The sequence below is a fragment of the Rattus norvegicus genome, chromosome 8 (assembly GCF_021556685.1).
Source record: "Rattus norvegicus strain SHRSP/BbbUtx chromosome 8, alternate assembly SHRSP_T2T, whole genome shotgun sequence".
In the NCBI taxonomy this organism is placed as follows: Eukaryota; Metazoa; Chordata; class Mammalia; order Rodentia; family Muridae; genus Rattus; species Rattus norvegicus.
The window spans coordinates 64,882,241-64,897,933 of NC_141541.1; the positions used below are offsets into that span (position 1 = coordinate 64,882,241).

At 52.1% G+C, this 15,693-nt stretch overlaps 1 protein-coding gene, 1 long non-coding RNA gene and 1 pseudogene across 9 annotated transcripts in view; 2 read left to right on the forward strand and 1 right to left on the reverse strand.

Annotated features, from left to right (window-relative positions):
• Nucleotides 1-15,693, reverse strand: part of Lingo1 (leucine rich repeat and Ig domain containing 1) — a 181,592-nt gene that overhangs the window by 134,997 nt on the left and 30,902 nt on the right. The window lies entirely within an intron of this gene.
• Nucleotides 2,959-3,918, forward strand: Atp5mgl1 (ATP synthase membrane subunit G like 1). 2 transcript variants are annotated; one of them, NR_199612.1, is made up of 2 exons: nucleotides 2,959-3,042; nucleotides 3,373-3,918. It is a non-coding gene; the product is annotated as an ATP synthase membrane subunit G like 1 (long non-coding RNA). The 2 variants fall into 2 exon arrangements; NR_199611.1 differs by having other exon boundaries at nucleotides 3,518-3,918.
• LOC120094169 (ATP synthase subunit g, mitochondrial-like) lies at nucleotides 14,892-15,311 on the forward strand (annotated as a pseudogene).

A 15,693-nucleotide genomic window follows, 5' to 3' on the forward strand; every position in this document is an offset into this window, starting at 1 on the left:
TCCCAGTTTGGAACAGCAGACCTTCACCAAGGCTTGTAATGGACTGCCAGAACATGGAAGGAAGAGTTCTATATGCTCCCAGAAACTCCAGGCATCAAGCGTAGTACACACCAGCTAGGCAAGCAGTAGAAATTAAGAGAGGGGCCCTTTGAAATACTAAAGGCAAGAGAATCCTGGAGTTTTATACCCAGCCAGACTATCAGCCAATATGTGAGACACAACAAAGACTTCTAAGTAACATGTCTCCTATGCAACACCTTTGGGAACTATTAAGAAGACATTCAATCCAGGAAGCAGGAAATCCAAGAAGAGAGCTGATATCTAAATCCAAACTGGAGCAAGTTACAAGGCACGTTCTCAAGAAGATAAAAACCAGCCACACCCAGTGGCTTATGCTGGTCATCCCAGTACTCGGGAGGCTGAGGCAGGAGGATTTCAAATTCAAAGACAGCCTAGGTTACACAGTGAGACCCTGGCCTGAAGTGGAAAATAAAAAAAGGGGCAGGGGTGTGGCATTGATAAAGTCCTTTGTGTGTCTAGTTACACTGAGAGCAGGCTCACCATTAGGTAAATTGGGAAGAGCAATTACAGTGTTTAAAGCTAGCCTCTGTCCTATAAGAAAGCCAGTGTTAACTACACATCAGACAGAGTTTCAAGGGAAGAAAAAGCCACCAGAGTGACTCTGCATGAGGCTCGGCCAACCGCAAGCTGGGCAAGTAGGTCTAAATCCCCAAGGAGAACAGTCACAGTTCATAGTTAATCCTGGACTGGAAGCCCAGGAACAGAAACAGAATCCCCTTACTCAGAAACAGGGAAGTGCATACGGGAGTCACCAAAGAGAGTCTGCAGAGGCTGTCCCAGGAGAGTAGGAAAGTAGTGTAAAGAGAGGACTCAGGGACTTGTGGCAGAAAAACTTGTGACCCAGCTTACTTTCAGTGGGGCCACCTTTGACTCTTAAATTGCCCCTCCCCTTCCCTGATGAGTGAGTGGGCTCACTGACCCATGCACACCAACCACCACCATCTCTGGGCAACTCCTGCCTCCACCACAGCCCCCTAGGTTCTATGGGATACCAGGGCTCCTGAGCAGAGAGGGGAACCTTTGGCTTCCTCCGCCTTTTCCTGGGGGAAGGGATCTGCCCAAGCCTGAAGCCTACTGACTGTTCCTATCCTTCATGTAACAAATATTTATCGAGCACCTCCTCTGTACCGGGCACTAGGGACAAGGCTGTGAACAAGGCAGCCGCAGCCTCTGGCCTCACATTAAGCAAATAAAGCAATAAATACAGAGTGTGTGCAAAGCCATGAAGGGAAAGAAACAGGTCTTCACAGACAGCCCTGCTTTCTCCACGGGGATGTGGAGGGGCAGGCTGTGATGGAAACACAGACCCAAACGCTGGGGCTTAGAGGAGAGGGGAAGGGACAGCTATGGGGGCATCACATGGGTCTCTACTCTCCCCTCCCCACCCATCACTCAGGACAGGTCCAGGACCCGGCCTGTCAGAGGACAGCAGAGAGAGAAATTCACAGTCTTGCTTCTTAATGGAAATCGATGCTCACTCGCCAGGGTGATCTACACCAGCGATTCATCCCTCACTCGGGTCACTTCAGGACTGGCAAAGAGCAGTGGGGAGCTAACCCCTCTTCCAGGATTTCTCTGGACCTGCCGCAGCCACCCCGTCACTGTTGCTATTCAGAGCTTCCCTGCTCAAGAGCCTTCTGTGACTACCAATGCTCTCAGGGACAATTTATGGCCCCGGTACACAGGCTGTCCCCAAGACTCTGGCCTAACTAACCCAAACCCAAGCTGTAGGCACAGCTAGGTCAGACTCAAAGCCGCAGAGCTAAACTGAGGCTGAAGGTCTCTCAGCAGCCTCCTCCCTGGAAGAGACTACCCCTAGCAGAGTGGAAAGTTCCATCTGCCACAGGCCAACAAAGGACTCCAGCGATGCTTATCTCTGAAACATCGAAATTCACCAAGGACCTAAGGAAGAAAGCAGCCCAACCTGGTCCAGTCCCACCCCCAGGCCTTTGTGCTTCCTGGGTTTCTTGCCTTAGGGCTTTCCCTTGTCCTGCACAGGCTAGTCTTTGTCTAGCTCCACCGGGGTCCCCCCTCTCTTCAACCTTCCATACTTCTGCTTCTCCTCAAGCTCCCTCCCCTTCCCCCCGGGGGGTGGGGGTGGGGGGATCTGGTGGCCAAATGAATAGGCAAGGTCACCCCAAGGTAAGGAAATTGTACTCTGGTGAGACAAGAGATTGAAGCGTGGCTCCTTCAGCAATTCCATAGGCCAGGTTGGAGTCACCAAGACCAAAGCCAACTGAAAAGAAGGATGGAGGCCAGGAATTTCTATGGAGACAGGAAGAAGAGCCAAAAACAGAAGCCTCCCACCCCAGCACTGGCAGTGGCTAGCGCCTGCCAGCACTGCACAGCTGGGTGCACAGCCTTGCCCTGACCCTGCACCTCCAGCAGAGATGACCCTGGGAAGGGAGGCCTGCAAGGGCAGTCATCAGTGGGCACTGCCCATCAGATACCACTGCCAATTTCCACATGCTCACTCTGCTACACGCGGCCACTCTGACCCTCTGGGCACAAACTGGAGTTCAAAGAGGCTTAGTGACTTCCCTAGAGTCACACGATAGTAAGTTGTGAGGCTCAGGGAAGGAGTGTGCCTCTCGCCAAGGCTGCATAAGATGGGGTCCCATGGAAGGAAGTGTCATCAGGGTCTAACCCCCTAAAAACAGAATTCAGTGTTCTCAGCTGGAGCTGAGGTTGGCTCACAGAGAGGATCAACGCAGAGAAGCAGGCTCTGGGAAAGGCTTTGCCCATGCGACCACTCCCCACAAGGACAAAGCAATACTATCTCTAAACATGGGGACATGGGCTGGGGGGATGGGGCAGGACTCTGTGAGGTCAGACAGGTCACAGTGGAAGGAGTGTTTAGGCCACAGAAACATTTCGGTGATAATGACTGGGATCAGACTCTGCTGACTGCCGATGCTGGGTGCTGAGCCCACGGCCTCTGTCCTCAATCCTCAGTCCCAGGTAGGGGAAGTGAGGGCTATACTTGATACTTTCCATCTAGAAATCCAAGGGTTTGAATTCCATGAAATCTCAGACCTAGGCTCTTTGCCGTGAGTTCTCAGACCACAGGAAGGTATCCGGTTTTGGTGGCCGCTGCCCCTCCTTATGCTCCACAGACAGGAACACCCAGTGTTCCGTGTGGGCAGAGGTCTCTGGCCTGTCTCACAGATGTAGCAACCCAGGATATCTAACTCCACATACATCTGCTAATGATCTTTTCTGGTCCAAGCAGTCTCAGAGGCAGCCTGCCCCCTCTAGATTTGCTAGGATAAATGCCTTCTTCCCAACCAGGTTCCTAAGTCTGGCAGACTTCACAGAAGGACATGTGCCCACCAATTTAAACACTCCAGGAGAGATGGAAAGCCCACTTGTGCTATGCAAGCACACGCCCATAGCAAGCACCCCTCAGATTGTCCCTTCATCTCCTCTTGGTCAGGGGTGGCTGGAAATGTGAGCTCCTTTGTCCTGTCCCTGGAAGAGGACATTTTCCTTCCCCTGGATCCAGCAGTGCCGTGAGAGAAGGGGTCAGTGTTACAGACCAAGGTTATCATTCACCAACCTTCACACCTCCAGTGACTCAGGTAAATCCTGAAACCTCAGTTTACTCATCTCTATGTGAAGCTACCTCAGTCCTACCCAGAATACCTTGAGTGGAAACAGAAGGCCATGTGAGCTGAAGCCCAGGACTGAAGTGGAAACCCAGGCTCCCTGAGCCCCTCCCCACTAGTCTCATACCTAGTCCTCCACTTCCGCTATCCCAAATCCACCTGGTGGGGGCTGTATTTAAAATCAAGGGGAAATTGCTTCTCATTAAACTGAAGTTGGTTAGCTCTCTTATAACCTGTCCTTCTCAGCTGCAGAAGAGGCCCATTAACACATTTTTTTCCTTCTCCAAATGAGGCAAGAGTGGGTAGGCCTGAAAATCCCCATGGACAGTGAAAAACCTAGAGAAGTCCTCCCCCTCCAGCTGCCCCCCAGCAGCCAAAACCTCATTGTAATTATCTGTCTGGGAGCAGGCTCAGGAGTGCTCACAGGAGCACGGTTCGTTAAGGCGCTAATTAGCAGGAACCTGCTTCCTCTCTGGGAACTAGGGGCTGTGGTGGGGGTGGGCTTTGGTCTCCCCCTTCCCTCCCATACCCCACTGTCTGATCTACTCAGAGTCACCAGTATTGCAAGCTTTTGCTCTCAAGTGACACCTGGTCAGGGATAAGAGGGTGCCCCTGTGGGTACCCGGGTTGATGAAGGAAGAGAAGGCAGCTGTGGAGAGACAAGGACAAGGGCTGTCCCAACACGGCTCAGAGCCCAGGTCCTGGTGACAACCCTATGCCTTCTGACCTCACTCTCCAAATCTGAGCAAAGGCAGGCCAGACCACAAGGGCCAAAGACTGACAAATGGGAGGCTTTGACATAGAAGTGACAGCACAGAGCAGCAGGATGGGGGCGAAGGGACTGCTTAGAGCCACGAAGACCTGCAAATGCAACAGTCAGACAATGAGAGTGGTGTTTAATGAGCATCTACTGTGCTCCAAATGGGCTTTCTTAACCTTAATAGAGCAGCCCCACAATTTACAGCCAGATAAAGAGGCAGGTGGCAGCCTAGTAAGTGAGATGTGAATAGAAGCAGGCCAAACTGAGTTTTGTCCTGCCCACCTTGGATCCCATCCACTCCTTATGCCCACCCCAACCTTGGTCCTGAACACACACAGGAAGCTACATGCGGCTCTCCAGTGGCACCTTTTGGCATCCCAAACAAGGATTGTGCCCACTGCACAGAGAGGTGAGAGGTACAGACCCTTATGGGTGCCACACCTGAGGAAGTGAGGACTTCAAGTGCAAGGCCCAGCCAACCCACGGCAGCCTTGTCCCGAGCCAAGCTGCTTCCCCACACATTCAGCCCAGAAACCTTCCCAAGGAATATCCTGCCTACACCAGGTCTCTGCCTACCTTGACTGCTAAGAAGACGCCTCCTGCAAGCCCTCACAAACACCTTCTCAGTACCCTACTAAACTCCCCTCCAGAGAGGACCTGAGTCAAGAATTCTCAGAAGGGAGCAGAGGTCACGAGGGCCATTGGCTCTGCTGTATGGCTCCTAAGGAGGGATTCTGGGGGACCAAAGGCCCGCCATGATGGAACTGTCTAGGGAGAAGCAAGAGGGTGGTTGTGGGGTGCTTCTGTTCCCAGGAAAGTCTCCCGGCCTGCAAGTGAGTGGGAGAGGGTTGTTCCCTCAGGTAGCAGTTCCCACTGGGCAGACACAAGCCTCACCTAGCTGCCAGATGCCCAGATGGACTCTGCTTCAACCCTCTAGCCCCTTGCCCTCATAACCTAGACCTGTTAGCCCATACACACCTTCTGCTTAGATTCTACCTCAAAATGGAAGCATATCCTGCCAACGCAATTCCTTTGGTCCCTGAGGCTATAGGATATAGGCACACTATCCTTCAGGCTCCATCCCATGCAAGCTGGATCAGGACAGCTACACACACACACACACACACACACACACACACACACACACACACACACTCCTCGTGCCTGAGTCTGAGCAGAGTACACGAACCTCAGGTAGCCCACAGGGTTAGTCATATCCATCACACTTGTAGTAGTAATAGCAGAAGCGAGCTCACAAGTCCACTCAGCAGAGTGAGGAAGATCGTTTTCCAATCTCACATAAGCCCTGGGCCTTCTCAGGGAAGGCATGCATAGGTGCTCTTGGATGTGGAGAACCCTGAGCTGGGCCCATCCATCTTCAGAAGAAAGCACCACCTCAGAGCTGTCAGCAGTCAGTGTCAATATCCAATATCCTTCCACAACAGCTCCTTGCCCTCACAGAACTCAGTGCTGTGATTATTTTTCACCAGAGATGTCAAGGACATCACTGAACTCACACAGCAAGGGAGGGTAAGCTGGGTCTAGCACTCGGCTCTTGGGGAGCTCAGGTGCAATAAATGATTCAAGGAGAACAAAGTCATAGGCCCATTGCTCACGCCATGGTTTCATGAGCAGGCCCTTGACCTACCCTCTCTCCGCTAGAAACTTTCCCTCTACTCTCCTGGACTGGTCTTCAAGCTGGTCTGCATAGTTCCAGGATGCCCATATGTGGCTCTGAGATGACTCCCCTAGACCTGACTCTCCAAGGGCAGCAGACACACAATGCAGGCCTAAGATGTGGGGAGATTTCTAGACAGCAGTACAATCCCTGAGCCTGCTATTCTCCAGATGGCAAATCCTGGTCCCTCCTGCCTCTCCCTTCTGCTGGTATCTCTGTGGACCTAGGGAAGGCCAGGGGCGGGCAGCAACTGGCTGGTGGCCAAAGATCCGCTCTTAAATTCAGACGTAAGTTAATCTCTGGCCCCAGTGGCCTCCACAGTGTGGACTCATCACACCCAGCTCTGTACAGAGCCTATGTACCAGGCATGGCTGAGCCTCCCCACTCAGTCCTCCTTGTAATGCAGCCCCTGTACCTGAGAAAAGGTTTGCTATCTGGCCCATCTCTGAGGTTGGCCTCAAGCCGTGGGACAAGGCTGGAGGGTATCCCCTAGCCTCCCGTGGCAGCAGGCATCTCTGTCCCCTCAGACGCCTGTTTCTAGGCCTTTGTCCTTCTATAAGCTTCCCCCGCATCCCCTCATTAGTGGAGTTGGCTGTCTCTGAGCCTCCCCCAACCCTGGCATGTCGAGTTACAGCCCATCCATCCCTCTGAATGTCCTCAACACCGCCTCCGTGGGCCCATATTACAGCATACACATCTGTCAGCCTGTGGCTGCCACTGCCACTGCTGTTTCCAGGGAGACAGACTCCGTTTATGACATTATCAAAAAGTCCGGCCCCTTCCTCCCCCTCCCAGGCCTTCCCCTCTTTGCCTCCCTTTATAGAGACAGAGATTTAGGCTGTAAATATCGCCACATGGCTTCCCAGCAGCTTCTAACGGGCCGTGAAAATACTGCTGTTCCAGAGGTCACTGCAACCACAAGTCACAGCCTCGCCTGATTGTCCAAATATCTTCTCTGCCATACCCAGGATGGGGGGAGGCTGGGCATGGGGGCGGGGCTCAGCCCACCTGCCGCTCATGTTCCCTCCTGCCTTACAAGCTTCGTGGCAATCTGCTCATAGAAGGGGTGGCTTGTAGGGGTGAGTCATCTGTCTAGGGATTCGCAGGAGTAAGGAAGGGAACTGACCCCGGCAGAGCCCCAGTGTTGGGGTCCCCAAACATGACAGGCCTTTTCACGTCAGACAGCACATTCTCCCAATAGCTGCAAGAGAACCTGGTAGTCTGCACAGAACATCGAGCCTCAATTGCCCTGTTCACAGCCCAGGCCTGGAGGCAGGGATTGGGGGAGCTAATATGTAGTGACTATTTCATATGTCCGTGAATGCAAACCTCACAGTGTCTCTATAAGATCAGCATTGCTGCTGTACCCATTTTACAGCCAGGACCACCCAGCTAGCATATGGCAGAACCAGTATTCAAACCCCAGGTAGATCAGCCCCAGCACTCAGTTCTGACAGCTCTGCTTGGCCATCTCTTTCCTAGAACTGGTCCTGTAGATGACCCTTGCCATTGCTGAGAGGGATCTGTGACCAGAAAGGCACACACAAGGGCTCACCCCATCCCAGACCCTGCCACATCTGAGACAAGGATAAACTGCGCAAGACTTCATCCACCACCTGGGGGCAGGTGGTAGCATCTCAGTGATGCCTGGGACAGGGGGCTGATCCCATTGTTGTAGATGGTTTAACTGCGCACACCACAGGGCACCAATTGTAGGACGCTAAGCACCCCATTCCCTCTCCAGGCCCATGTTTCCATACCAATGTTCTTTAACTGTTTTGCCAACAACTTAGTGGCTCAAAAGCAATACAAATAACTCTCTCGCTATCCTGCAGACAAGCAATATGAACAACTGCTTGGGCCACAAGCAAGGCACAAGGAAGATAGGTTTCCTTCTCAGGCTTCTGGACACATCCATTCTCCTGCTCTGGACTTCGGGTGGCTCTGTCATACCTTGACTCCAGGTGACATGTCTTGCCCCCTGAGTTGTGCCACCTGCTCCTTTCCTGTAGTCAGAGCCCCAGTCTCCTCCTGGCCCACCCAGGCTCAAGGCTCAGCTTAACCACGTGTGCAAAGTTGCTTTCCATCCGAAGTAACTTACAGGCATCAGGGGTGAGGGTCTGGTGTGCTTGGGAGTCATTATCTGGACATCCAGTCACCTCTCTAGACACACAGGACACCAAACTCCACAGGGTCACAGCTGAGTATCTCCATCTACTTGGCCTCAGCAACTGACTCCCCAGGAGACCCCATCATCCCAGCTGCCAGGTTCAAGCCCCGGAGTCAACCCTTTCATCTGTTCTTGCCTTGCCCACAATGAGCTTCACTCCATCCAAAATCTAATCTTTTCCACTCCACAGCTTTGCCTGGTCCAGGTACTCTTTCTCTCTCCTGAATCATTATGCACCCTCTCGGGTCACCTGCTGTGCTCCCCCCCTTACCCTTCTCTCTCCTCCTCTCAACACAGAAGCCAGAGGGAAATTTGAAGTCCATTCATAGTATGTCATTCTTGTCATTCTGATTAAGTCCTGAAGCCTCTGGATGCCAGGGACCTTCTTACAGGCCAAGCATGCTCACAGAGAGGTGGGGCTCACACAGAGGAGGAGCTCCTATGGATGAGGAGGCTCCCACGGAGGAGGGACTCCCACAGAGGAGGGACTCCCACGGAGGTGGGGCTTCCATGGAGGAGGAGCTCCCCTGGAGGAGGGGCTCACACTTAAGTGGAGGCTCACAGGGAAGGGGGATTCCTTCCCTCCCGAGCCCTCTCTATGAATCCGTTGTGTCTTTCAGGTACTAAGAATAACTTGCTCTCTCCCCAACCCTGCTGACTCTGTTCCTGTCTTCTCTTTCCTTATCACTACTACCCTACAGATTTGACTGTTCATCATGTCTGTCTGCCTCCCTGACCAGAATGGAAGCTCCTTGGTGAGCTCAAACCTATATAGCCCCGAGGTAACCCTGGGCCACAGGCATTTGGTCAGTGCTCACCCACTTGTCTGCTTGACCACCACTACAGATAGGTGGGACAGCCCCTGGACAAGGTCCTCCAGGGCACTTAGTTCAGCACACAGGGAGTGCCAGGGGTGACTGTGTTGAGAGTTCCCTGCTGGTAAAGAGGCAGCTCCATACCAGGCAGAAGAAGCTAAGAAGCTGCAGGTACAAAAGCTGGGAAGGAAAGGGTGTGTATGGTCGGGTGGAGTGGGGGCTGGGTAGGAAGGAAGGAGGCTATAAGGTTGAATAGGCCTAGTTCTGAAGGGCCTTGGAAAGAGCCCCTTCGCAGGAGGCAACCAGATGTATAAGTCATGACACTCATTTGTCTACGAGGGCCACTACACAGCCTAGATGCAGTGAGAAGTTGGGGTGCTGGGACTACCCATCACCCACCCAGGTAAGAGTGAAAGTTCTCCAGCTGTGGGTCATCCAGGAAACAGCTCAAGCCCCAGTTACTGTGGAGCCCTGGGGTGTTTAATTTCTCCCAGGTCCCTTCCAAGGCCTATGCTGGGATGGACTCTGGGAGCAATTAAACACCACAGTTTGCAACAAAGTCTAGAGTATGCAGCTTTTATATGGGACAGCAACACAGAGGTGCTGCTACAAACAGAATTGTCTCTCTAACCCAGATGCACACACTGAAGCTCTAACCCCCAGAAACCAAGTGTGGAAAAAGGGAAGGTGAATGAGGTCATGAGGACAGAAGCCTAACTGAATAGATTAGTGTCCTTACAAGGAGAAACTGACGACTGACTGTGTGTGTGTGTGTGTGTGTGTGTGTGTGTGTGTGTGTGTGTGTGTGTTTCTAGGCCTTTGCCTCTATCTGTTCTGTCTCTGTCTCTGTCTGTCTGTCTCTCTCTCACACACATACACACACACACACACACACACACACACACACACACACGTATGCCCTCTTGTCTTTTGTCTGCTCACATGCTCAGACACTGGCACACACAGAAAAAGGGAGAGAAGCCTTCACTAGAACACCAAAACTAAACCATGCAGGCACCATGGTCTCAGTTTCCAGCCTTGCTGTGGAAAAATAAATGTATTGTTTGTACTCTCAGCTCTGTGGTACATTGTTGGGATTGCTTACATGGCATAAAGTAGATGGAAGAGCCAAGACCCCTGGCCAATGACCCTCCTGCCCCTACAGCAAGCCCTTACAGCGAGCCCTTAGGCCAGCCCTGACTACAGCAGTGTCTTCAGGGTTAGTTGCTCTGTTGAGCAGCACAGAGGAAGTCCCTGGGCTGATGGAACTCTGCATCTTCCCTGAATACAGGCAGATTCCTTGGGGCTGTGAAAAGAAGCAGGAATGTTCTAGATCCTGAGTAGAGTGGAACTTCCCCTGTGGCCTTTATCAAGGTAACAGCCTAGTCAAAGCCACCAGAATCAATATGCAGACTCCCCACAACCTAGCTTCCACTCCAACTGAGGCTACTGGGAGATAAGGAAATAGCATGACAGAAAGATCTATAAGTGAGCAGACTTTCTGTAAAAAAAGGCTTTAACTAAGTGGAGTTCATTTGTTTTAAGAAAATTCGAAGTGCCCTGAAGTATTTCAGAAGAGGGTAAGGGTCCCTGAATCCAGAGACTCCCAAGCAGGGCCTGTGGCTGGGGTGGGGCATCCTCTGAGGGAGACTACTCTCATCCAGACCCAAACGTCACACCAGCAGGCATGTTCATGCAGGCACAGCAGGCATGATCAGCCCTATTTTGACAGGAAGGGAAACGACTGACTCAGTGCCACACAGCAAGCCTGTTGCAATCCCACTGGGTGCCACTGCTTCACTCTGCCAGCCCTGGCCAATCCAGTCACCAAACTGGCTCACTGCACCAAAAGCCCCTTGACATCTCGGTGGCCCAGCCCAAGCTGCTGCCCCACCCCAGCTGGGCTTCCTCGGTATGTATAGGCCTCTCACTATGACAACCTGGCTCCTTCGAGGCCTGGCATGGGCAAGGCAGAGGGAAGCAGCCTGGGGATCGGGGACAGGAGCCAGCAAGGGAAAGAACCCGAAACCAACAAGCGTTCCAGAATTTTAAGCAGTTTTTGGAGGAAAATGAGGAACAGGTTCAGCTGTTGCGATTTGCTCCAGGGGAAAATTATGTTCCCGTGCTCTATTATACAGAACAGAAGGAACATTTGGTGGGTTGAATACTTGTTAATTTATTTCTCTGTTTGTTAATGGGCTCGCCACATGCGCATGCTCAGGAACACCACACACACACACACACACACACACACACACACACACACACATGAGGGAAGCACCAGCAGGAGGTGGCACAGGCTCCCTGTGTCTCCCTGCCATCTTCCTGTCAAGTAGCACTGGGTTCTTGGTCTCTCTTCTCAGCATAAAGGGTCTAGAAGGATGCCGTGGGTATCTGGAAGCTGGTTTGGCCATGAGGTGAGCCGAGAGGTTAGGGCAACACCTCTAACCTTGGAGAAGTGGGCGCACTGAGAAGTCTTGCCGTGAGGACTGCAGAGAGCAGAGTCTTGGTAAGGTCTCTGTTGCTGTGACAAACACCATGACCAAAAGCAACTTGAGGAGGAAAGGCTGTGTCTCGGCTGATACTCTCAGTTCACAGTCAATTCCTGAGAAAAGGCAGGGCAGGAACTCAAGGCTGGAACCTGAGAAAGGAGTTGATGTAGAAGCCATGGAGGGGTGCTGCTTACTGCCTTGTCGTCCCCCCCGCCCCGTGACTTACTCAGCCTGCTTTCTCATAGAACCCAGGACCACCAGTTCAGTGCTGGCACTGCCAATGTGGGTTGGGCCCTCTCACACCAATCAGTTAAGAAATGCTCTACGGGGGGGTTGGGGATTTAGCTCAGTGGTAGAGCGCTTGCCTAGCAACCGCAAGGCCCTGGGTTCGGTCCCCAGCTCCGAAAAAAAGAAAAAAGAAAAAAAAAATGCTCTACAGTCTTGCTTACAGCACAACCTTTTTTTCCCTCCCTAGAGGCCAATCTTATAGAGGTGTTTTCTCAACTAAGGGTCCCTCTTCCCAGATATGTCTAAGTTTATGAGAAGTTGGCAGAAGCTGACCAGCAGAGGCAGCAAGTCAGTCACCAACACTGGCCCGACAGCTGATGCTTACACTTGGGCCTCTGCGTTTGCTGCAAACAGAGCAGACCCAGCATAAGGTTCTCCGGGGTTTCCACTGCCCCAGAGCTCCCAACTCAGTAAACAGTTACCACCTCTAACCAGGTTCCTTCCCTAATCCTGACAAAACTGACTTCATCCAATCCAGGCTCTCAGCTACCCACCACCCAACCACCCAAGCACTGGCCTCTTCCCAACACTCAGGCCACCCCGGGCTATGATCCACCCCACCCCTCCTGGAGATGTGTATACTGGCCACACTTTGAGACTACGGCTCCCCACTCCCACCCTCCACACTGGGTACATTCTCTCCCACAGAGGGAGGTACAAATCTGATCTCCCTCTCTCCTGCTTAGCATTCCCTAGGACTCTGCTCCCAACGTACACACGCAATCCTCCATGCACAGCAGCGTCAGGTGTCCCTCTGAGCCACCTCTCCCTCTCTGCTCATTCTAATCCAGTCACCCTGGCTTCTCCAGGTCTCAAGATACTTCCAGCCCCCACACCCACCACCACCACCACCACCACCACCTCCACCACTACCACCATCACCACCACCACCAACAACAACAACACCACCATCACTATCACCACAACCACCACCACCACCACCACCACCTCCGGGCCCTCATCTTGTCTCCTCTATTCAATGTCCCCAATGTAGAAAGGCATCTGGGCTCCCTCAGAGCCTCTTACTCACCTCTTACTTACAGCCCTTTAAATTTTCTTTCCAAGTTTACCATAAACTGAGGTTACCTGAATTCTTTGTCATTTGGCTGGATTTTTCCAACAGGACCATAAACTGTGTGAGGGCAGGGGTGCCAGGAGAACCCAGAACAGCAACCACACTGAGTAGCTAGTACATCAGTGTCAAATTAGTATGTGAAGCAATGAACGGAAGAACAGGTCAGCCGCAAGCAAGAGAGCCTGTGAAAATGGTCCCCAGGTCCTTCAAAGCCTTGGCCACAGCCTCCAAGGCTTGTGTAGAAAGCAGGACATAGAAAACCTTTCTCTGTGAGTTGAGCTTCCCTGTGCTCATCTGTGCTTCTGGGCAGGGCTGATACCTCCCTTTCTATTCATGTCTGCACACAGACATGTAAGGACCTAAACTGGTGGGCTACAGAGCTGCGTTTGAAGAGAGTACCTGCACTTAAATAACTAAACTGGGGCAAAGAGACCCTGCGAGGCTCTAAGGTTCCTTCCTTGGAATAATACACAGGCCTGGACATTAGGAGGCCGGATGAGGAAGGAATCAAGCATCCCAGGGAGCGGCAGCAGAAGGCAGATTCAGAGTCGGTCCACCCAAGGGAGGACGGTGAGACTGTCACTGATGGTCTGCAGCCTGGAGGTAAGGCTGCCCTAGCAGAGACCCTGCCTGCCCAGCTGATGAAGGATGGTGCTGCCCAAGGCCAAGGTGCCCTCCCCCTCTTACAGTTCACATTAGGAGTTATTTCTCTCTGGAGCGAACGATTTGTTACAATATCCACCATGTGCCTTTCCCGGCTGGGTGCCCTCCCATATATCCTGGATTAATCCCGGAAGTCACTCCATTCATTTAGGCCGTGCCTAAGTATTGCCTCCTCTTTTATTAGGCAAATTTTTCATTGTTTTGAGGAGCTCATAGGTTTTAATCTGGGGCAGAGATTTTACAGCCTCCCTGGTGACTCTTACATGTAGGCTTGTGCCTAAAAAGACCTCCTGGGTCCGCAGAGCCAGGCAGGGGGCCATCAGACTTCAGGGAGGAGGTTACTGTCATAGTCCCTCCCTCCAGAGAGCAGGAACTCAGCTTTCGTGTGACGTCAGGTCAAACGTTAACTTCCCTGATAGGTGAAGTCAAGGAAGACTGCTTTATTTGGGTGCTAATGCACTGAGCTTGTCCAGGGAAGCCTAGGGGGTCACCACCAAGGACCAGTGTAAAAGCTGGTGATTCAAGTTCAGACAGAAAGGCATGGTGCTGGGCAGGGAAGACATTGGCCACCCAGAGCCTAGTTGCAAACTCTTTAGAATACGCCTGAGAGCCCGGCACTGTCCAGACTGCTGTGCAAATCCAACAGGCCAATTGCAGAGGTCTGCCCAGGGCCTGGCTGTCATGCAGAGGTGCTCAGGAAGGTGAGAGTCTGGGGTCCCTAGCCTACCATAGACTCTCCCCAACTCACTCTCTCATAACCCTCAAACAGCCTAGCTTTGGGTTCTTTTGCTCCAGATGATGGCTGCCCCTCAGGCTAACCCCAACTAGCAAAACTTGCCAATCTGTAAAGCTGACATGACTCTCCTTACAGCCCTTGCATGAGACCTCCCTACCCCTTACCTGAAGCCTTGAAGCCTGTCTATTCACTAACACTACATGAACCCTTGACCCTCCCCTCAGGCTGGATCTGGGTCCAGGCTATGTGCCTGCTCCCTGTCCTATGTGAAGAGATATCCCCAGTTCTTATGTCTCCATCCCACAAACAGGATCTGTCTGTCTCCCCACCCCACCCACTTCTCCCTACCATTGCTGCCTTGGGCAACTCAGACAGTGCCCCAGGCTTACTCGTGCAGCCAGATCTTTGCTCACACTGCTCCCTAACAGGCAGGGTCTCTGCCATCCCTCATCCTCCCCAGCTTCCCACAGTCCTCTTGAATCCCAAGGACCAGGCTCTACCGTGGAGCACTCCCTGACTTCCCAAGCTCTATCTGCTCCTCTCCGTTGAGGTTCAAAGCATTTCTCCAACCTTCCACCTCAGACCATGGCTAAGTTCATCCATAACTTTGAGGAGAAGGCACCGTCGACAGTGGCCACTGCCGAGACTTACTCGAAGCCTCGATTGGCCTCAGCCAAGGTTGAGCTGGTTCCCCCAACCCCTGGTGAAATCCCTACAGCTATTCAGAGCATGAAAAAAATAATTCACAGGGCTAAAGCTGGTGGCTTCAAACACCTTACAGTGAAGGAAGCTGTGCTGAATGGGTTGATGGCCACTGAGGTGTGGATGTGGTTTTATATCGGAGAGATCATAGACAAACGTGGCATTGTTGGCTATGATGCTTGAAGACCAATCTTTAACTTCTGATGTGAGTTCTTATCTTGGACCATGTGTGATGAATGAGACTGCTATCTGAATAAAATGCTAGCCGTGGGGAAAAAAAAAAAGCATTTCTCCTTGATCGGTCCTATGAACTTTAGGTTGTTCAGAGGTGGGAACTTGTTAAAACCGAAAGTTAAGATGAGAAAGACCGAGTCCATGGTTGTCTTATTAAAGCAAGCTATATTTAATGTCGGCCAGGATGATGGACACTGGTCAGGTCCATACCCAGGATTCCAATGTAGCTGAATTAGGTTAGTCAGGTGCTCCTAAAGGTAAAACTCTCAAGGCCTTGTACTTCCTACCTTCATCCAATGGGGGCAAGCATGCATCCTCATGTACTTCCTGCCGGAGTAACTGGGGCCTATGTGTGATCAAGTGCAGGTGGGGCAACCAAGCTTGTTTACAG